The following is a 24,035-nucleotide window of genomic DNA, read 5'->3' on the forward strand; positions in this document are numbered from 1 at the left end:
TCATTCAAAATTCTTTTTTTATTATATTTTATTGTTTTCATTAATTTTTATTAGTTAGAGGCTAATTACTTTGCAATATTGTAGTGGTTTTTGCCATACATTGACATGAATCAGCCATGGATTCACATGTATTCCCCATCCTGATCCCCCCTCCCTCCTCCCTCTCCATCCCATCCCTCTGGGTCTTCCCAGTGCACCAGCCCTGAACACTTGTCTCATGCATCCAACCTGGGCTGGTGATCTCTTTCACCCTTGATAGTTCTGAGAGAATAGCATTGAAACAAGTATACTATCAAAATTCTTTAAGAAAAACATTTTTAATAAACTAAGCCATTTTTTAAAAATCACTTTACAAAATCTATCAGTTGGATGGTTAAATGGTTGATGGACAGAATTAAAAATTTTTTGTTGTTTTGTAAAGCTACTTTCTACAGTAGGAAAAAGGTGATATATCCAAACTTGTTATTGGATTTATTTCTCTTTGTTAACTTTTTCTAAGTATAGCATTTTTAAAACATTTGGGATTTCCATCCTCATTATGTGTCTCAAACTAAGAGAATAAAACTATTATATACATTTTCCTGTGATTTCTGGAACAATTCAGGCCAAATTAGAAAATGCCTTCATTGTGTTTAACAGCTGTTAAAACAGACAAAAGATAATCAGGTCTTTAACAAAACAATTCTGTAGTGTTATAAAAGTTCCTCTTGGCTAAACCCATTCTGTTATGAAATTAGAACAGTTTCTACACTGGGGAACTCTGACTTCAGAAGGCAGTCTGCCACATTTTTGGATAGATCTTGTTAGATTTTCCGTTCTGAACTCTAAATGCAAACAGCTTATCTTCATTGGTCCCAGTTCCACCTCTGGGACCACTCCCTTGTTTCCTGACATACATCAAACACATGAGTGTAGCTATATATGGTGGTGGTTTAGTTGCTAAGTAATGTCTGACTCTTGCGACCCCATGGACCATAGCCTGCCAGGCTCCACTGTCCATGGGATTCTCCAGGCAAGAATACTGGAGTGGGTTGTCATTTTCTTCTCCAGGGGATCTTCCCTACCCAGGAATAGAACCCGGGTCTCATGCATTGTAGCTATATATATTCCCTCACTCTTATTCAGGTTATACATCCACAGTTCTTCTGTTCTTAGATGGTGGTTGCTTGCTTTCATCATCTTGAAAGAGGGTGAAAGTGTTAGCCTGTCAGTCTTGTCTGACTCTTTGCGACCCCGGGGACTTTTAGCCTGCCCAGCTCCTCTGTCCATGGAATTCCCTAGGAAAGAATATTGGAGTGGGTTGCCATTTCCTTCTCCACGGGATCTTCCTGACACAGGGATGGAACCCATGCCTCCTGCATTGCAGGCAGATTCTTTACTGTCTAAGCCAATCAGGGAAGCCCCCTTCATCATCTTGGCTGCCCTCATCTAGAAATACTTGTGACCCTCATTTGGTGGCATAGGTGGCCCTTCTTACTGCCTGATTAGCACCTCCCATGAAATCTTTCATATAACAAATGTCATAAATAATTCCCCCAGCATCAATATAAACTCTTATTTACAACAGTGATTGATAATAGAATCTATTGACGCTGGGCCAAAGCAGTGAAGCATGACAGGAGAGGTGATACTCTGATTCACAAGGATGAAAGACTTTTCTCTGCATGGAAAACAATTCAGACTTCTTTGAAAGGAGCCATGATTTTTGGCAATAGCATGGTTTCTTTTCATGCTACTAAAACACAGGTGTAAAAAATGGAGACCCGAAACTAGAGATTTTCAACAAAAGAAAATGATGTGATCACTTCAGCAAGAGGCGCTGGTTGATGTAACTTATTTTAGAAACTGGGAGAAGCCACAAGAATTGCTAACTGGTACTTCTTATCCTGGGCTTTCCAATGCAAGAGGCTTGGGTTCAATTCCTGGGTCAGGAAGATCCCCTGGAGGAGGAAATGGTAACCCACTCCAGCATTCTTGTCTGGAAAAATCCCAGAGGAGCCTGGTGGGCTATAGTCCATGGGGTCGCAGAAGGACTGGACACGACTAAGTGACTAAATAACAACAGTAACAGCACGTTGTTACCCTCTTCTCCACCCTTACTGGAGTCTGACCTATAGCTAGTGCCAAATTACGTAATAAACAAGACAACCAGATGGACAATGTTTTCCTTAAAACGTGGTGAGTAAAATGAAATACAGTACACCAAATGAGATCTGGAAAGTGTGGAGTGATGTGGGAATGGTTCCATTTCTCAAAAGACACTATACTTACTTTACTGGGACCTCAGTTTTCAATCAATATTTGTTCTTTTATGTTGAGCTTGGGATCAGTTGAAACCCCTATATATTTACTGCTTAAACTTTTGCTGAGCTACATCATCCACTTGTTACTTGTACAATCAATTTAATCAGATCAGAATGTAATATGTTCTCATTCTTTACTTAAAAATCCATCTCTCTAACTGATTTATATTTTCACATCTAGAGATAGTTGCAAATCTTAATTCTGTTATCCTTTCTCATATCTTTCTCCTTCAGTGACCCTTTTTCATTTTGTATCTTTCACAAGTGTGATAAGTCACATTCCCTGGACAATGTTCAAACAGAGTGACACAGGAATAAAATTGGTGTTGTGCAATGGGAAGTGATTTTTAGCTCTATCTCCAAAAACAAAGAAATTCCTTCTGCCCAAAAGCTTTTAGAACCATTGCATCCATGACCACAACATTCTGAGGCAGCAGATAGTGGCAAAGATCACACAGGAGAGGGCAAGGATTCTAAACTCAGGGCAGATAGACGGCCCCCACCTGATAGGGATTCCCATGGTTGGTAAAGACAGCAGCTGGGCTTTCACAGAGTGTATGGTAGATAAACAAAACCTCTGACAGAAATCCATTGATAAAGATGAGAAATATGCTTATAAGTCTTATGATCGAGTGGTTGTGGTTCTAGAACTTAGAAGAGACGTCCCATGAAGTCGGCTTGGGGAAAGTCTTCTGAGACACACAGATCTAGTTCCACAGATTATCAGTGGGGGACACGGCTCAGTCAGGAGGACACTGAGGACCTCAGATGGACCCAGGACCAACTGTATGAACCTTTTATTTTGTTACATAATGTGTGGCAAATTGGCTTCCCAGGTGACACAATGCTAAAGAATCCGCCTGCCAATACAGGAGACACAAGAGACGTGGATTCAGTCCCTGGGTCGGGATGATCCCCTAGAGTGGGAAATAGCAACCCCCTCCAGTCTTCTTGCCTGGAAAATTCCATGGACAGAGAAGCCTGGCAGGCTACAGTCCTTGGGGTTGCAAAGGGTTGGACATGATTGAGCAAACACGCACACACAAACACACACACACCACATACAAAATGCATGCAAAATCTATTTTGTCCTTATTAAGAGTGTGATGTTCAAAAACATATTTTGTTACTAACACTACTTAGTTATTACAATCAAGATTCTGGTACTCAGGACTGGGGAAAAGAAGATGAACAGCAGCCTTTACAGATTTTTTTTTTCCCACTAGGATGTATTTCTGGCTTAGAGGCTTTTCTGTTTCACTCTCACTGAAGTCTTAGTATCTCTTAAATAAATAGATCTTTGCTATACTGTCTTTTATTAAGTGCTTTTTCTGTCCTAAGTGATCACAACTTACCTGATTAACAGTTTATTCTAATCTTCAAGATATCTTTCTTTAATTTTGATGATACAAATCTGGATGTAATCTTTCACCCCCTCTTTTTATTCAGATTTAATGACTGTTTTCCTAACATTAGTATCCTTCTTTCATTCTCCATGTAGTCTTAAAATTATTGTCAGTGATTTTTGGAATTCCATTTTAGCTTTTTGTGGTATATCAGAATGTAATCCTTCTAGACACCTGAATTCGTTTAAAACAAATTGTTAATTTCTTACAGCCTCTTTACATAACCATCTTGCTTTAGTTCCATTCCTGAACATTCCTAACCAGATTGAATATTTTTCTCCTTGAAACAGAATATAGATGTAAATTAGACTATTGAGAAATCATTTTCATCATCTTTACCTAAGAATTCTATTCTTGTTCTTGCTCTGAACAGGAAATAAAAAGGCTATACTATTTAATTGTTTTCCCAACTAGATTGCAAGCTCCCCCTGGGCAAGAGTATGTATTTATATGTCTTTTATTCACTTTTCAGTGCCCAGTGCTGAATACATAAAAGATCTTCAATCAGTACTTAATAGCTTGCCTTGTCACTCAGAACATTACAAAAGCTGCTGTCTTGTAGATGTTGTGAAAATGTCAGATATCTTTGGCTTGTCATCTCACCATCTGTTTTTCACTTCCAGACTCTTTTTTGAAACTTTGCCTAGGCACATAGATGATTCACTTTCTTTTCCATAGTGTTGATGACATTTCCCCAAGTGTTAAACCTCATGCCTGTGGTTAATCGATTCCTGGATCAGCTCATCATTCCAGCCTGATGATTCTTGCTTGTAGAATCCATGTGTCTTTTGTCAGGGTTATAGACTGTGGTCTTCAGAATATTTTAAAAACTTCTGACATTGGCTCAGTGCTAGGGATTAGAATTTGCCAGCTTTTCTATTGAAATGAAAGAGTTCTCTTAACTAGAGCACCGCCTTTTATCTTTCTTTGAGCTAACCAACTGTCATCAAGTCTTCTTTAATAGTTAAGTCTTTTTCAGGAATTTATGAGACTTACGAGAAAAGTAATGTTATGCTGAACACTCCAAAGGCCAAAATTCTCAACAAGCTTTCATCAACAAGTCATTCATTCTGAACATTCTGATGAATGGAAAACTCCAGAGGATGTTAACGCTGTCTGAATGAAATAATTAAATGCTGGAGTTGGAAGGGAACTTAGAAATAACTTAGCATATCCCCTTAATTTTACTTGTGGGAGAAAATTAAACCCAGAGAGAATAGGGGATATGCCCAAAGAAGTTTAGTAAGGAGCCAAATGAGAATCAGGAGCCAAGGCGTCCAACAACAATCCAAGGGCAGGGCTCCTTCTGTGCAGCCCTACCATCCCTTCAGGCTTTCTTCAACAGAACAGTTTGCAAGAGTTGAAGAAACGGCCAGATAAAGTAGCACAGAACTAATGAATAAGTTCTGGCTGCAATATGGACTTTCATAAGTGAAATGTCTTATGACCTCAGGAAAACAATTTTTACATGTTTCTGGTAAGTGATGAAATTAGAGGTGTGGTGGGATTTGCTGCAGACAGTCATTGATTTGGTTTGAGTGTGACCATTGATAGGGAGGCAACAAGCAGACACAATGAAACTAATGCAAGCATGATAGGACCGAGTTCTGAGAGCTAGGGTATTGTTGTTGTTTAGTTGTTAGGTCGTGTCTGATTTTTTTGTGACCCCATGGACTGTAGCCCAGCACGTTCCTCTGTCCATGGGATTTCCCAGGCAAGAATACTCGAGTGGGTTGCCATTTCCTCCTCCAGGGGATCTTCTCAACCCAGGGATAGAATCTGCATCTCTTCCATTGGCAGATGGATTCTCTACCACTGAGACACCAGGGAGTGTTAGGGTAGAGGCTGATAAATTTAGCATCTGGTCAACAATAGAGTCTGTCTTCGTCTTTCAGTAGCGATGAAATTATAACTAGTGCATAGCAAAGAATCTGTTGTTTCAAGGAACATTATCTGTGGAAATATCTGCATTTCTCAAAGGAAGATTAATTACAAACAGCATCTTCTGGGCCTGGACTGAATCAAATATAATGTCCTTGATTGCTGTTTTCCATACGGAAACATTTCTAGTTGGCAGAGGTATGCCTGGGCGATGGTTCATTTGCTGACAGAGGAATTACAGGTAGAATAAATGTTTTGGTCCTTGCTGACTGGACACTGCTCCTCAAAACTCATCTCACAAAGAGGTGACATGATGTATTTTGAATTGTGTTACACTGAATCATTTCAGATTGGCTTTATTTTCCTATGGCTTGCTAGACTGTACCCCCTTTACAATCCACGCCAGTTGTCACACCTGCTACTATTTTATTATTTCTGTAACAATGGTGAAACCTGCCCTCCTGCTTTGGGTACCTAACACTGGGCAAATGCAGGAACCTCAGCTGGAACAGTGTGTGGTAACTTTCAGAAGTTTAATTCTTCCTTGAACGTTCATAACAAATCAGCAGCTTTCAAAGACAGCTTTGGGGGAAAAAAGATTACTTGTAATGAAAAGAATTCACATTTACCATCTATTACAAAAATTCAGGCACACAGAACTTGGAGCAAAAAAGACAGGGCAGAATAAACCAGCATTGTGTTCAATCTTAAAAATGTTGGGAGTACAAAAGACACAAAAGATGCTACACTGAAGAAGGATATAAGGTCACAGAGGAGGAAAAAAGTGAACTGCAGTGATAAGAGGAGGTGAAATGTAATTGTCCGTGTACCCAAGGGTGGGTACCCCAGAGACCTGAAACTCGTAATTGCTAACAATCTTCTCATGGACACACACTTCAGACTCTAACACCGAAAGTCAGAAAATAGGGTAGATATAAAGAGAGCAAATTTTTACTACTAAGTATATTCTGAATAATCACATGCCCTATCTTTTAAAAAGCACTGCTTCTTAACTTGGAAAATAGAATGAATAAATACGTATAGAATATATATTTTTTAATTGCTGCAAAGGGATAAAAGAAAGTAAAAAGTATTATTATCTCTTTTTTCTGATGGTTGCATCTGGCTTTTCTTTGTATCATTTATGCACTCAGAACTACTTCTCTTCCTTTTAGGAATCAATAAATTAATTAATCCACTTGAGGATATTTTTAAATGTATTTTTTAATAAAGTTTTTTTAACTCTTTATTTAAAGTCAATTAAAAAAAAACTTTATTGAATTTGTTACAATATTGCTCCTCTTTTATGTTTTGGTTTATTGGCTGGGAAGCACATGGCATCTTAGCTCCCCAACCAGGGATTGAACTCACACCCCCTGTATTGGAAGGTGAAGTCTTAACCACTGGACCACCAGGGAAGTCTCCATCTGAGGATTTTAATTGTTGAATTACACATGTATTCTGTGGGAGCCATTTTGCAACCTTGATGTTATGTAGTTAGATAGACTCACTTTAATACAAAAGGTGAGTTTTTCATTCTTTTTCCCCGGTGACTTGAAATATTCCTTCTATAGATAGTTGAGGGTTGGTATAATTCAGAGCCATACGTGTAAGTTGGGGTAGGCTTGAACCAAGCTTTGATCCCTCATGGAAGTTAAAATTGAGTGATGAATATATAGAAAAACATGTTAAACAAGGAAAGTATGATATTTGGAGTAGGTTTTCTGGTGGGTAATATGTGAGAGAATTCCATACTCCAGTGGCATTTGCACCTTCCCCTCAACTCCACCTGCCCCTCATTCTAATTATACGTATTTTATAATTATCCTCCTAGCCAGGTGTCAACTATGCATTCCTCTTAGTCTTCACAGGGCTTCCCAGGTGGTGCTAGTGGTAAAGAACCTGCCTGTCAATACAGGAGACATAAGAGATGCAGGATCAGCATCTCTGTGGGGAAGATCCCCTGGAGGAGGCACGCAGCCCATTCCAGTATTCTTGCCTGGAGAATCCCATGGACAGAGGAGCCTGGTGAGCTGCAGTCCATGGGGTCACAAAGAGTCGGACACAACTGAAGTGACTTAGCACGCACACACGCAGTCTTCACAAAGCTCTTTTTGGTGCATTCGTCTTCTCTCTCTGCCTTCCTACATGGCTGAGAGAAGAACTTCATAACTTTTTAAAAAGCTATCGGTACAGAATTTACTCAAGGGCTGCCCAACTCATGGTTAAATTTCTGCCTGAATTTAATATGAAGGAAAACTGTGTCTCTGAGCAAACCAACTTGCCTGCTCCCTATTGTGGGAAAAGAAGTGCACGACCAGATTCATTTTATTTTCCACTTCTCTTGACAAAAATCACAGTGCTTAATGTCTTGCCCGAGTGTTACAATCTGCTCAATTCAGTTGCCTCAAAAACACCTATTCCTTCTGCTTTCTTCAGATGGTATCTGTTCTGGTGTAGCCTTAAAAATATGTTCATAAATGAGTAGGGTACAATTATGTAATTATATATATGTAGTCAAGTTCAAGTGTGAATTCATTTTGCTACCAGAGATAAAGAGTTCCCAAAGACAAGTCCCTCGCTAAGGCTGGGGAATCCCATATGCCCCTTAGATTCATCAGGGCTTGCTCCAAAGCTATTCCTCCACCCGCCCTTTTTTTTTTTTTTGCAGCATCATTGTTTCTGTCTTTATGATAAATTTTCGCATTATGTATGCTGATGCCCTGGTGTGTCTTCTATTTGAAAAGACCTCAACAACCTTATTTCATGAACTTCCTTCCCCTTCTAAGCAACGTCTCATCTTTCAGTCTCCACAGAGCCGCTCCCCCAGCTCCCAGTCTCTTCTCCATCTGCTCTAGCCGATGTCTATCCACTGCTCTCCGCAGACTGCTCTTGCCAAGGGCCTGGGGAATTCCTATGCTGCCAAATCCCATGGTCACTTCTCTCCTTTTCTCTCACTTGACATCTTGGCAGCATCTACTACAGTGGATGAAGTTTTTGGAAAAATTTTCTTTGGTGACTTTTCTATTATACCACATTTTGTTGGCTTTCCTTCTATTTTGTGGCCATTTGTTATTTTTTAAAGCTTTATCAAGGTATAATTCACATACCTGGATTCACTCTAGTTTCAGGTTTTCAATTTGATGGTTTTGAGAAACATATAAAGTCCTGTAACCTCTACCAAGGATATATCCATTAGTCCAAAAACTCCATCATGATCCTTTATCGTCATTCCATTCCCATCTCCCCCAGCCCCTGGCAACCACTAATCTGATTTCTGTCTATGGTTCTGCCTTTTCCAGAATGTCTTAATGAGAGTACACATGAGTGGCCTCTTGGGTCCATGTGTTTTCACTTAACATAGCGCTTTTGAGGATCATCCATGTTATTGTGTCTATCTGTAGTTCATTTCTATTTATTTAATAATTACTGAGGGCAAAAAAAGTCCACTAAATGTTGCTGGTGTTGTTCAGTTGCTCAGTTGTGTCTGACTCTTTGTGACCCCATGAACTGCAGCACACCAGGCTTCCATGTCCTTCACCATCTTCCAGAGCTTGCTCAAACTCACATTCATTGAGTCAGTGATGCCATCCAACCATCTCGCCCTCTGTTGTACCCTTCTCCTTCTGCCTTCAATCTTTCCCAGCATCAGGATTTTTTCTAATAGTTGACTCTTCATATCAGGTGGTCAAAGTATTAGAGCTTCAGCTTCAGCATCAGTCCTTCCAATGAATATTCAGGGTTGATTTTCTTTAGGATTGACTGGTTTGATCTCTTTGCAGTCCAAGGGACTCTCAAGAATCTTCTCAAACATCACAGTTCAAAAGTATCAATTCTTTAGCATTCAGCCTTCTTTATGGTTCAGCTTTCACATCTGTACATGACTACTGGAAAAACCATAGATTTGACTATAGGAACCTTTTTTGGCAAAGTAATGTCTCTGCTGCCTAGGTATGAATGCACCACAATTGTTCATCCATTCACCAGATGCTGGACATTTGGATTATAACTAATTTTGACAATTATGAATGAATCTGCTATTATATATTTGCATTCAGTTATTAGCCGGAAAATATATTTTCTTCTTCTTTGTAAATACTGATGAGGAGGATTACCGGGAAATATAATAAACATATGTTTACATTTATTTAAAAAATAGCTAAATTGCTCTCCATTTTACATTCCCATAATGATGTTTTAGGGCTCTAATTGCTCTGTGTCCTCACCAGAACTTGATATTATCAAGTTTTAGCAATTTTAACATTTATTTGATAGCATTTCATAGTAATTTTAATTTATATTTTCTTAAAGACTAATGATTTTGAACATTTTTATATGTTATTGGCCATACATAGCTATTTCTTGGTGAGGTTTCTGTTCAAATATTTTATGGAATTTTTAATTGAGCTTTTATTTTTCTTATTATTAAGTTGTAAGAGTTATATATTCTGAATACAAGTTTTTTTCTAAGATATGTGTCTTGACAACACTTTTGAGTCTATGGCTAGTCTTTTCATTTACTTAAATGCTTTTTGAAGAGCAGAAGTTATAAATTTTAACTTACCAGTTTTGTCTTGTATGGTGTGTGATTTTTTGGTGTGTCTTATTTAAGAAATAATTGCTTAATACAAGGTCATAAAAGTTTTCTCATGTATTTTCTTATAAAAGTTTTGTGAGTGTTCTATGATTCACTTCAAGCTGAATTTTGATTTCAGTTTGAGGTAAGAGTTGATATTCATTTTTTTCTTTTTCTTTTCTTACATATGATTGATCAAGTGTTCTGGCTCTGTTTGTTGAAAAGACTCTTCTTTCTCTACTGAAATACCTTGGCAACTTGTTGGAAAATGAAGATCAATATATGTACATGTGCAAAAAAGAATAACAGAATTTGAAGAGTCCCACTTCCTGATTAAAGTTCTGATTGTGCGTGCTCAAAAGAAACTTTTCATATCTTTTATTCATTTATTTTATTGAGGTGTAATTGCTTTTGGGGGCTTCCCAGGTACTGCGGCGGTAAAGAATTTGCCTGCCAATGCAGGAGAAGCAAGAGATGCGGGTTTGATCTCTGGGTTGGGAAGAAGATACCTTGGAGTAGAAAATGGCAACCCACTCCAATGTTCTTGCCTGGAAAACCCCATGGACAGAGGAGACTGGTGGGGGACAGTTCACGACATTGCCAAGAACCAGGCAGGACAGAGAACATACACACACAAACACGCACACAATTTACAATAATATATTAGTTCAGTTTACAAATATATATTAGTTCAGGCATATGACACAGTAATTAAAAATTTTTACAGATTATACTCCTTTTATAGTTGAAATATATTGGCTACAGTCTTTGGGCTGTATAATACACTACATACTTACTTTATACACTTTTAGTCCTCTAGTCCTATCTTTCCTCCTCCCCACTTCACTCTCCTCACTGTTCACAACTAGTTTGTTCTCTATGTCTGTGAGTCTGTTTCTTTTTTTGTTATATTTACTAGTTTGTTTAATTTTTTAGACCCCAAGTATAATGATACTTGAGTAGCAAATGATAACACAGAGTATTTGCCTTTATCTGACTTATTTAACTTAGCATATTACTCTCCAGTTCCATCCATTTTGTTGAAAATGGAAAAATTCATTCTTTTTTATGGCTGAGTAATATTCCAGTGTGTGTGTGTGTGTGTGTGTGTGTGTGTGTATGTACTGGATCTTTGTCAGCTATATCCCTTATTACAGTAATTTAACCATAACTATATGGAATTATGGAATTCCTCAGAAGGAGTGGAAGAGGTTTCTTTTGGAGGTTGAGGACTGTCTTTTTAAGTTCTTCGATTTTTTGCTCTTTTGTTCCACTTAGTTTGTTCCTTTCTCCTTTCACTGTCCCATCACATTTTCTTACCTTGGGATTTTCTATCAATTGATGGATTTCATATCGATTAATGGATTTTCCTAGTTGGCTCGGTAGTCATCACTGTTTCCATACTACTGTACTGTACTCAGTAACCTAGCTGTCACTCAGTCATGCCTGACTCTGTGATTCCTGCCAGGCTCTTCCGTCCATGGGATTTTCCAGGCAAGAATATTGGAGTCAGTTGCCTATTCCTTCCCCAGGTTCCATACTACAGATTCTCCAACCAACTGATCCAAATTTTTGTCTTCTGTTGGTCTGATTTTCTTAAATGACAGGATTTAGACTGTCTGGAAGGGGAGATGAAGTACATATTCTTCAAATAAATTTTCCAAAGTAGTAATTCTTTTAGGCTTTGATAGAAGTTGGTAACCAACGGCGATGGTTTAGTGCTTTGATGTTGAGAAGAAACAATCATTTGGTAGTAAAGGAGAAACTAACAGAATTCAGGATGATACCGCAAGAAATCAAAGAAAAAACAGAAATGTGGAAAGTATATTTAAAGTTATGAGTTACTAGAATGATCTGAGGTTAAAACTGGCTCATATGTAAGACTTTTAAAAAATTCCCCAACCTGCTTTTGGACTTTGTTTCTCCATATTAAAATGGTGCTTCTTGATGTAAAAATGAAGGCATCTAATTAATTTGGCCAATGTTCTAAAGTTGGCTTAGACTAGAGCAAATTTTTTTCCCAACAAGCATTTTCACAAGGGCTCATTGGCTTCTGATATAGTCTTGCTGTGAAACTGTTTCATGAACCATTTTGTTGAGCCAGATTACATACAGAATCCATTTCCTGTGAGCATCATGGCTGAGAGACCTCCTTGCAAGCCAATCTTCCAGTTAAATGCTCCAAATTACCAGTTAATTGCTCCAGCCTGATGCAACTAGCTTATGCATCTTCCAGATACTAAGTCAGAAGGAAATAGTGCGGATAACTGCAAATTATCCAGTGGATTTCAAACCATTTATTTAGCTAATCAAATATTGAACATATTTAGCACTTACCCAAATGTACCTGAATTGACAAAACTCACATTCTCAGAACTGTATTTTTTCTCATTAAGCAGCATATACAGTGATTAATAAACCTAAATTATGAAGTCAACATTTTAATTGCTAATGTACTTGGATGCTTCTAGTAAAATTTGGTTTTATTCAATTTATTTTGCATATCATAATGTATTTTATGGAAGAGAGCACACCTGTGTCATCAGTTACAAAAGAAATATGCATGCAAAACAAAGTAGAGACCATTGGTGTGGATTATTGGTGGCCAAATTATTGTCTGTGTTTTAAAAGGACTACTCCACAAAATAATATCTTTAACCTAATCATTGAAGGGCATATTCAAAATGTCTTTATGGGCCTTATCCAGACTTGGAAATGAATGCAAACCTGCCTTATTAAATAACAATATAACTATATAGCTTTAATGAAATTGAAAAAATAAAGACTTTTGAATTACAATAGGCCACTCATGCAGAATAATTCATGCACAATACAGGATTCCAATTGGGGACTGATTTAATACTGATGTTAATGAAGTGCCAAGAAGAGAGTGAGTAATAGGGTGAAATTCTTTTGTAGCAATTTCCAGGAGAAGGATTTTTTTCAGGGGGGTAATAGAACTTCTTAGAAATTTCAATTGGAGCAATTCTTTTTGGGTAGGAGGGTTTGATTGAAAAGAGAGAGAGGAAAAGATGAAGAGAAGTAAGGTTGAGTAAAGGGGAAACTTATTATCTTGTTTCTTTGTGAAATAAAAATTTGCTCATGTAGTAGAAAATGAAATTGACTAAATGTTAAAATGAAATGATCCTACCTTGTACATTTTCCAAGCTGAACAAAATACAAACAATAGTAACAATAAAGAATAAAGATGTTTTGTGAATTTAACCAGTTAATGATCTTGTGTTCCTTTAATATATCCTTTAAAAAAAAAATGCCATCCTTAAGGTAACAGCTTTGAAATATCATGGGATTTAAATCATAAGTAAAATAAAAATGTATCTTAACATTGCAGTTAAAGATATCATTTTCCAAAAGGATTGTAGCAACAAGAAAGTACCATTTCAAGGGACTGAATTTATTTCCTGGAAGTAGCAGTCTTACTCTCATTACCATCTTTACTTTAGACAGTCTTCAAAATTATACATATGATATTTCATCTATTCTAGAAACAACACTGACTTATTCGATATGGTTACCTGCTTATTGCAGCTGTACACTATTTACCAAATTTGCCAACTGCAGAATATTTACAGGACAGTAAAAGTCCTGAAGCAGAAGGCTGGATGGCTTAATAGAGCATAATTTTTATATATTTCAGAAGACGCTAATGTTACTACTCAACATGGCTGTTCTAATATTTGAGAAATGGGAGACTTTACCTTTCGCCCTCTCATTCCAATTTAAAAATCTAATCTGCAACACATTTCTTCTTTCCTATCATTTTGAGATGCCCATTTCTGTGCCTGTTTGTGGATATGAGGTTGTTAACGTTCCCCAAGGCTATAAAGAATAAAATATTTTAAATTCATCTTTTGAAAGTAAAAATGCTTTTCTTGTTGATATAAAATTTTGCCAGAGTCTTTTCCATTCTGACATCATCTTGTTTCTGCCATTTTAATGTTTATAAGTTGTCATTTTGCTAATAAGTGTCCTTCAATGTGAAATCTTCAACACTGCCTACAGAATGAAGTTTAGACAGATTGACAAACTGCATTCTCTGAAATCTGTCTCTTTGCTCCTATTTGCCACTAAACTTCTACTTAGAAATGCTACTCTAGCCAGAATGGTTTGTTCACCATGGAAAAACAAAGACATTTTCCATTTTTTGCCTTACTCATGTCCCTCTCATTCCTTCGGCTCTCTTTCTACAGAAATACTAGCTGGCTCTCCCGTGAGTCCACGTTAAGTCGCTTCAGTCAGGTCCCGTTCTGTGTGGCACCATGGACTGTAGCCCTCCAGGCTCCTCTGTCCATGGGATTCTCCAGGCAAGAATATTGGAGTAGGTTGCCATGCCATCCTCCATGGGATCTTCCCCACCCAGGGATCAAACTGAAACTCGGCAGGTGGGTTCTTTACTTCCAGGGCCAGGACTAGATCAAATGTTATTTCTTCCAAAAAGCCATTTCTAACACCCCTGAAAGATAAAGTCACTTTCTTTTCTGAATTCCTTCAGCAATATTTGTATCTGTCAAATTACACATTTACCTCTAAAATGGGACCAGAAGCATTTTGTCACTGTAGGTCAGAGCATGGACTCAGGAGCCCAGCTGTCTGGGTTCAAATACCGACTCGAATTTTTTTTTTTTTTTTCCAACTCGAATTTTTTAGCTGTGTGGGTTTGGGCAACTTGAACATCCTGAGGTTCAGTTTCCCCATCTCCAAAAATGAGATGTTAATTGATCCAACTTGAGAAAATTTAATGTGTCTGAAATACATAGAACAGAAACTTGACCATCATGGTTGAGCTTAAATAATGTTTAGATTATAGCTTACAAGTTACAGAATTAAGATAGAAATTCACGTCTTTATGAGTCAAAACTACATATTCTTTGCACAATGCTATCCTTTCTGCTTTCATGACACTACTCAGCATCAGTACTCAGCGTCAACCAAGGTTGTGTATTTTGAGGCCAAAGTGTGTATATTTTGCCTTCCACTGGTTCTATCATTGTATTTTACTTATAACAAGTGCTCGATAAATATATCATGGATGACTCAATACACATAAACTACTCAAATAATTCTAACTATTGGCAGCTTCTACGAAACAAAATTCAACCATAGAAAATTGAAATCCAAAGTATTCTTTTCAGAATTTATGACATATATTTAGCCAGCAAATATTATCTGAGATCAGGTTGTTTACAAACAATTTATTGCAAGAGCAATAAATTATTTTGTTGTTCAGTCACTCGGTCATGTCTGACTCTCATGACCCCATGGACTGTACCCCACCAGGCTCCTCTGTCCATGGAATTCTCCAGGCAAGAATACTGGAGTGGGTTGCCATTTCCTTGTCCAAGGAAAGGAACATTACTGTGACATGGATTCGAATTGAGTTTGCTGTGGCCACAATGCAGAGTACTAACAACTGTACGATCACAGCGCGCCACTGTAAAACTTATTTATTAGGGGCCTCTCTCTAGTAACTGCCAATCTACAATCAGTCTGGTTAGGTAACTAAACTAATCTGAAACAGGTAGTTAAGCACCCACCCCCTTTTCTAGATTAACAAGACCACAGTCATTCTCATAAAATATATTGTGAAGACTTCTTTCAAGTTGAAGTTACAGACTTTTTATGGCAGATTCTCTATCAGGAGACCTGCTTCCCTACTTATGGCTTTCCCAATCTCATTGTTCATTTGTACTTGCTATCACATTGGCCAAAAAGTTTGTTCAGATTATTCTATAAGATCTTATGGAAAAGCTCGTTAACTTCTTGGCAATACTTTAAGAATTCCATTTGGGAAGCACTGCCACATTGTCTGATAACGAAGCTTAAGAGCACTTACAGAACGATCATATCTTTGTGGCATATATTTCTGGAAAAATATACCCCCAAAGGGAAGGTTAAAGGGTGTTAAAAGGTTAAAAGGTTAAAAAGGTTAAAAGGTGTTCCACTCTATATATTCCTACATTTAACCAACTGCTAACTTGGGTAGAAGTTGTCATGTAAAGAACACCCAGGGAAACTTATAGTCAACATAAATTATTTGTATTAAGTGTGTGAAAGGCCCTGAGGAATATCCACTAATTTTACTTGGAGAGATCAGAGAGGTCTTGATGACTGAAGTAGTTTTGCTGATGTAACTGTTGTACGCAGCTGGCAAAGCCAGAAAATGGAAAGTTGCATGGAGAGAGAGTTTGAAATAATTTTTTTTTTTTTTGAGTCAGCAATGATTCTTCATGACTAAGAGAACCTGACTGTCCTCCTGTCTCCCAGCATCATCATTTCTCCACCTATGCCAAGAGAAACCTGACTACCTCACTAGTCTCCCTTCTATCAGGTGTGTACATAATAAATGAGCACCAATTATCAAGGAGTAGGAACTTTGCTTATCAATGAAAACAACAAGACTCTGTCTAGCTTTACAATCTTCCTAAGGACAAGTCTTATTTGAACTAAACAGATTAGCACACATTAATACAACATTGTATAATAAGAAGCTTTCAAAGATGGTTCTCATGATCTCCACCTCTTGGTATTCATGCCTTTGCCTGACACCCGTCCTTGAATGCAGACCTGGAACTAATGATCTGTTTTGAAGAGAATATGGCAAAAATGATGGGATATCACTCCCATGATTGTGCTATAAAAGACTATGATATACCTTATTGGACTCTTTTCATTGTTTTCTTGGATTGTATGCTTCAGTAAGCAAGCTGCCCTGTTGGAAAGATCCATGCAGGAAGAAACTTAGGGTAATTCCTGGCCAATAAAGATCAGAATTCTTTGGTCTAACAACCCATGAAGCACTGAATCCTGCCAATCATGCGAGTAAGGTTAGAAGTGGATTCTTCTCCAATTGAGCTTTCGAGAGAGACTGTGGCCACAGTTGACACTTTGATCACAGTCGTATGAGAGACTCTGAGACAGAGGATCTGTATACACCATTCTCAGATTCCTGACCCTTAGAAGCTGTGACATAACAAATGTGTGTTGTTTTAAGCTGCTAATTTGGGGCAATGTGTTTCACAGTGACAGGTAACTAATACAGTATGTGTTTAATTTGTACTCTAAAATTCTGAAAAGATTGGTCTGTTTCTATAGTATTATTTAAGAGTATAGAACACACTTGTGGGTTTGATCCCCTTTGGACTCCAGCCCCTTTAATTAATTATATTTTTTGTTGATTTTTCTGGAAGTATTTTAGTTCATTCTCTACAAAACTTAAATTTTTCTTTTCTTTAGATAAATACTTGCCAAAAATGTTTATTGGATTTTTTTTCAAATTCAGGAATCAATTTCCTAAAATAAAGGTCTTTACATTTAAATATAATTTAAGTGTGCCTGTGGAGTTGAGGGAGAAGTGTGTACTTATAAACATCACAAAACACATTGGTAAAACAAACATCCAACAAGCAAAGACATGTGTTCCTGTGTTGTGGGTGTATATGTGTGTGGTGTCTTATTTATATTTATTTATCCCCTGAGTGCCTGAAGATTAGAAAACTAAAGTTGGAATGAAGAAAGGGAATCTAAACCATTATAGTGGGCTAAGATAAATAGGTTATTTCATTTTAGGAGAAATAACAGGAAAGTAAGGATCTAGTTTTCAAATTCTTACACTTCTTTTTGTTTTTATTTTTTTAAGGCATAGTATTATATTCCATATATACCAACTATTTTAAAAAGCCATGTAGGAAATAATAGTCCTTCTCAAGAATTGGACTGTAGGGTAATGCAGCGCTGTGATTTCCCCTACTGAACAAACTCATCTGTGCACCACTGGGTCCCTTCCAGTATCAACTGCACAGTCTTTATGATGTTGACATTTCTTCCAGCAAGTTGGAAGAGTTTCTCTACCAGAAATGTCATATTCCCATAGGAAACACCATTTTGACTGCATTTTTAAGTTGGAAGAGTTTGGTGTACACATTCTTCAATCTCCATGAACATGAAAATTGGTTTCTTGAAAGCAAGAAGAGTGCATGTGTAGTGGCTAAATTGTTTTCTCTCCCTCAGGCTAAAATCGCAAGGTTTCTTCCAAGAGGTACAGATTGTTCTGGCTACAAAATCTTTGAAATCTCATGTGCTTGATATATTTTTAATTTTCCCTTTATACATCCCAATGTTAAAGAAGAAAGGGGATTTTAAACGAGCAATTTGCAATATTGTATATAGTACAGTGCAGGTTTTTTTTGGAAAGCATTTCATTGGAAATATCCAATATGAAATGGAGAAGAAGCTCCAAATCAGTAAACCCGTAGCTTTGTACATATAAAGGCAGAATGAGATTGGGAAATGTGGCTACATCTTTTTCTCATGGCAATTCATTGGAACTATGATCTGTCTTATAACCAAGAGGAATCTAGTTACTTAAAAAGAAAATATATTATACAAAATATCACTTAAGATGAAGGCCTCTTTGTTCATAGGATGAATATGCAAATCTGATTTCTGCAGGAAGGTGTTCATGTTTAATCAATGACACAATTATGGAGAGCATAGTTCTTGACAAACAAGTATATGGTAATAGACATATCTTTGTTGTTCAACCTCAATAAATATGCTTCAGCACTCAATTGACACCTAATTAACAGTTAATTACAGTTTCAAAGAATATAAATTTACATTTGGTTGCGTTAGTTAACTCAGTGCCTTTAATACTTTGCTCTTGGTGGCAGTCTACGTAAGAATTTTACTACATTTATTCCTCTTGCCAAGAGAAATGTCAGGAAGCTAAGAGTTATTAGAGCATTCTAATTGAAATTTGAAAACTAATTAGAATGTGTGTTCCTATTTAGAAGCTGCTGAACTAAAAAGTCTGAAGCGAAAATAAATCACTATATTTATACTGTAACTGTCATAGATTCTTAAAATTAAATTCAAACGTGAGACTTGATTTACAACATAACCAAAAATATACACCAAAGCACTTTAAACTTCTTCAAAAAAGTTGTGAAGATATTTTTGAAACTAAATAGAAATAAAATCTGCTTTTCCTGGGATAAACTAACAAGTAAAATAGCAAGTAGTAGAATTTTAACAACATTATATGGAAAATATGGCAACACTGGCCAATATCAGCAATTTCATTCACAGGAACTGCATGGGATTAAACTTTTGCAAAGAAAAACTTGGCAGGAAAAATTGTCAAACTCTTTCCAGAAATCAACTGACAAAGAAAACACACACACACACACACACACACACACGAGTCAAGAAAATCCTGGTATCAGTGGGATCTCCCCAAAACTCATACAAAGATACATGAGCCAAAAGACAGTATTTCATAATCTCTGACAATTTGAGGGTTTGTTAAAAAACATACATATATGAACAAAAAAAAAAAAAAACAATGCTTACATTTTACAACATTGAAAGTGAAAGTCGCTCAGTCATGTCAGACTCTATGCGACCCCATGGACTGTACAGTCCATGGAATTCTCCAGGTCAGGATACTGGAAGGGTAGCTGTTCCCTTCTCCCGAGTATCTTCCCAACCCCGGGATTGAACACAGGTCTTCCTCATTGCAGGTGGATTCTTTACCAGCTGAGCCACAGGGAAGCCCAAGGATACTGAAGTGGGTAGCCTTTCCCTTCTCCAGGGGATCTTCCCAACCCAAGAATCGAACCAGGGTCTCCTGCATTGCAGGCAGATTCTTTACCAACTGAGCTATCAGGGAAACCCTTGGGGGTTATTTATTTTGAAGAAGCTCAACATTTGAATAAAACAGAACTCCCCTGAAATATGAGATCACTGTACCCTTTTTTTTTATGAATAAAGTTCAGTCACCTGAGAAAGAATTGAGCCCCCACCTCTAATCCATAGCCTCTCCATCTATGACTATGTTGTCTTGTACTTTCCTGAGCCCATGTTGTCCCAAGAATTCCTTCAATTTGGCCAACATTCATTGAAAGATGTCTTCTTGTTACAGGGACTAATAAGTGAATAAAACCAACAGAAATCGCTGACCCTGTAGCTCCCACACCCTAGTGGAGGAAAGGAGGTATCTGCAAAACAAAACTCGTTCGCATTAACTTCAGTCTCTCCAGACTGGCTTTCACTTATTCGTCCATTCATTTGCCAAACAAAATGGCAGACATGGAGCTACAGTGAGGTTCCACAGCTGGAGAGCTAGGCAGTAAACAAGTAAAAGAAGAGGTAACCAGATAAAAGAGGACCCTTCCTTACCTGGTGTGTGTTGGTCACTCATTTGTGTCCTACTCTTTGTGACCCCATCGACTATGGCCTGTCAGGCTCCTCTGTCCATGGAATTCTCCAGGCAAGAATACTGGAATGGGTTGCCATTCCCCTCTCCAGGGGATCTTCCCCACTCAGGGACTAGACAAGGGTCTCTTGCATTGCAGACAGATTCTTTATCATCTGAGCCACTGGGGAAGCCCGTTTCCTTACCCTGCAGATAGTAAAATCCCAGAGCTTTTCTATCACCACCTACAAGTGTCAATGTGTTTGCGGCTTTCCATATGTTACAGGAAAAGTGATAGAAAGTTACCTTGGGTGGTTCACATCATCCCCTTTTCTCACTGAAGAGAGCCTTTATTTCACAATAAACTGCTGTGTAAAATCAGGATTGTGGAGCCGCAGTCAAATCAATTGCTAGAGAAATCTGAAGGGCAAGCATTGGCTGGGGCAGCAGCTGGCCAGAGAGACAAGGAAAAGAAGCTGTAGGCCCTCTGAGAGTTTGTTGGGGCAAAGAAATGCAATCCTGGGGCCAAGGAGGCTGTTGGCAGGGGGGCAGACCTCATTAGAGGAGCTGGAAGTATCACAGGATACCAGGGGAAGGAGGAGACTGAGGAGATGGGGATGGTGATGCATCTAGAGAGACGCCAGAAAGCCCCTGTTCCTGGGTGTGGGGTGGGGGTAGGGGCTCTGAAGAACCCGCTAAATTGTAAAGACTGTCAATATCTGAGCTGTCCTGTAAGTGTCCTGTCAGAACTGGCCTGCGATACTGGATCTCATTGCCTCCCCAGCACTGCATCCTCCCTAGGATGGATGAAGGAATGGAGGAGAGGATAAAGGAGAGAGAGTGCTACTCAGGGAGGAAAGAGGTGAGTTGACTGGATCCCCTTCCCCGAGGGTTGGTCTGCCATCTTCGGGAGGTCAAACTCAGAGCACAGGTGTATTTGTATGTGTGTGTATGTGTTTGTGTATGAGAGAGGGAGACAGAGAGAGGGAAGGAGGTTTCAAGGTTAATAAGTTTAAAGTATTGAGTGTTATATAAGGCACAGGGCATTAACTTAAGGACCTTGATTTTTCTGTTCTTGAAATGGCATCTCTATTTAATTTCTCCTGGATGTGCATTCACTCCTACCACGTAATGGATTCTCTGACTTCATTCTCAACACATAATATCAGTCAGATTATCTAGCACACAAGTTTCTTCCAGAAGGAAAGTAACACTATCATTGCATTCAGCTAAATGATGCTCATGTAGCTTGAAATGGTGAATGCGCCTTCTGATATATCCAGCATCTACACTGGCGGCATATGGTTGATGATGGTTGTGCATGAGTGCAGTCAGGAACTAAACTAACTCATTAACTTAGCATACGATCATGATCAATACAGGCTTCCCTGGTGGTTCAGGGGTAAAGAACCAGCCTGCCAATGCAGGAGACACAGGTTTGATTCCTGGGTAGGGAAGATCCCCTGGAGAAGAAAATGGCAACCCACTTCAATATTCTTGCCTGGAGAATTCCATGGACAGAAGAATCCATGGCAGGCTACAGTCCAGGAGATTGCAAAAGAGTCAGATATGTCTTAGCAACTAAAGACCAACAACATGATCAATACTGATCACTTCAGCAAAATTGATCATGCAGAAAATGGTATTGATCCTAAAGATAACCAGTGAAAGATTCTACAGGGCTGGGTTTCCACCACTTTGTATGTATATACATGGGCTGAACTTTCATAAAGCTCAAAGAGGCCCTGATGCATTTTTAGATCACTGATATTATGTGACTGTTTTAATAAGTATCTTGACTTTCAATTACTATGTTATTTATATAAATTAAAGAAATGGTGTGAAACTATGACAAAGAATGCAATCTCTTTGGAGCTTAGCTCCTGTGACTGACACAGCTGTTAAAACACCCCTTCAGCTCTTATATAGAAGAATCTGGAAATTATCACTTGGTGGGAACTGCCAAAGAAGTTCACACACAGATTCCTGCATCCTCTGGCAAAGTGCTGCATGACTTTGAACTGACCTTGAAATTTATGGCCTGGCATCAACAGTCATTAAACTGGGAACAGCTTGTGTAATGTCTTGATAGTAAATGGTACCCAGAAATGTGTTAGCAGTAGAAAGAATTAAAAATACACAGTTTCATTTTAATTCTGGTGTAGAGAATGACCTGTGGTTTTGAGGAGTAGTCACAAAGCTGAATACCAATCTCAGGGAAAAGGACAATGTTTGTGATCCTCTAAGTGTACTTAAAACAGAGACTAATTGTTCTGATTTTGCTCTGAACAGCTGGCAGACAGGAGAGTAGTTGCAATGACTTTCATCAGGCCTCTTGAAAATTTACAAATTGGCTCTTTCTCCTTTGCTCTGTAGAGCAAAAGGAAGTAAGCTTATGCTTATCTGATATGTGGATGAGAAACCACACCCTCTTAATGGCAGCATATCTGAGCCTGAAGGCAATTCAGCCCTCCTTACACGAAGAGTCGCCAAATTTAATTGGACCCAAAGGTAGAACAAGTTAATCTTTAACCCCTGAGTTCCTTGAAAATGTCTGTGAAAGTGAAAGTGAAGTCGCTCAGTCGTGTCCGACTCTTTGCGACCCCCGTGGACTGTATGTAGCCCACCAGGCTCCTCCTTCCATGGGATTCTCCAGGCAAGAATACTGGAGTGGGTTAGTTTAGTATTTGGTTAGTATGGATTTATTCCACTTCATCTCCTAATATATATAAAAATTTAATTGGGAAATGATAAGTATGACATACAATATTAGAGCTTTAAGACGGTCTATTGTTATTGTTCAATCTATCAGTCATGTCTGACTTTTTGCAACCCCATGGACTGCAGCATGCCAGGCTTCCCTGTCCTTCGCTCTCTTCCTGAGTTTGTTCAAATTCTTGTCCATCGAGTTGAGGATGCCAAACTTACGTTAAGATTGTCTACATAACATGAGTAATATGGACCTATTAAAAATAAAATGTAATTGGATTATTGACCATAAGTGAGAAGAATCTGTCAGCTGAACTTGCCTCACCCATAGTCCCTAGTGGAAGGATAGCTCTGGGTCATTATTTATGAGTGGCAAGTGATTACCAGCAGCATGTACCATGTAGCTTAGAATGAAAAGTTAGGAGGAATCAATCAGGTTTCCTCTTCCTGACATTCCTACTGGAACTGGGGAATGAATCAGCTAGACAGAAGCCAAAAGAGTAATGAATGGGCAGAGAATAGCTGAGACACTTAATGGTTTAGATAGAGGGTGAAGATCCATGAATTTATGCTATTCAGGTATCTAGAGCTACTGTCAGTGTAGAAATTCCTTCTACTTCCAACTACTTTGTGACTCAGCCCTAACCTTGAATTTTAAAACAGATTTATAAAGGATTTTGGAGGAATCACTAGCAGAAAATACACACCATGAAGAATAAGGCAGAAGGTGGAAGAACATTGTGTTTTACCATTTTCACTTCTTAAGGAACTATAGTTCTGTATAATGCTGACCCCAGCATTTCCAAAACTTAAGTCTATAAGCCTGGCTTCCTAAGAGTCAGTCTATAAACTACAAGCATATTCCCAGAACCTAACTTGCTAGATTTGGCATCTCCGGGATGGCTTCTAGGATCATCGTTTTCAGCTCCTATGCAATTCAGATA

The sequence above is a fragment of the Cervus canadensis genome, chromosome 12 (assembly GCF_019320065.1).
Source record: "Cervus canadensis isolate Bull #8, Minnesota chromosome 12, ASM1932006v1, whole genome shotgun sequence".
NCBI lineage: Eukaryota > Metazoa > Chordata > Mammalia > Artiodactyla > Cervidae > Cervus > Cervus canadensis.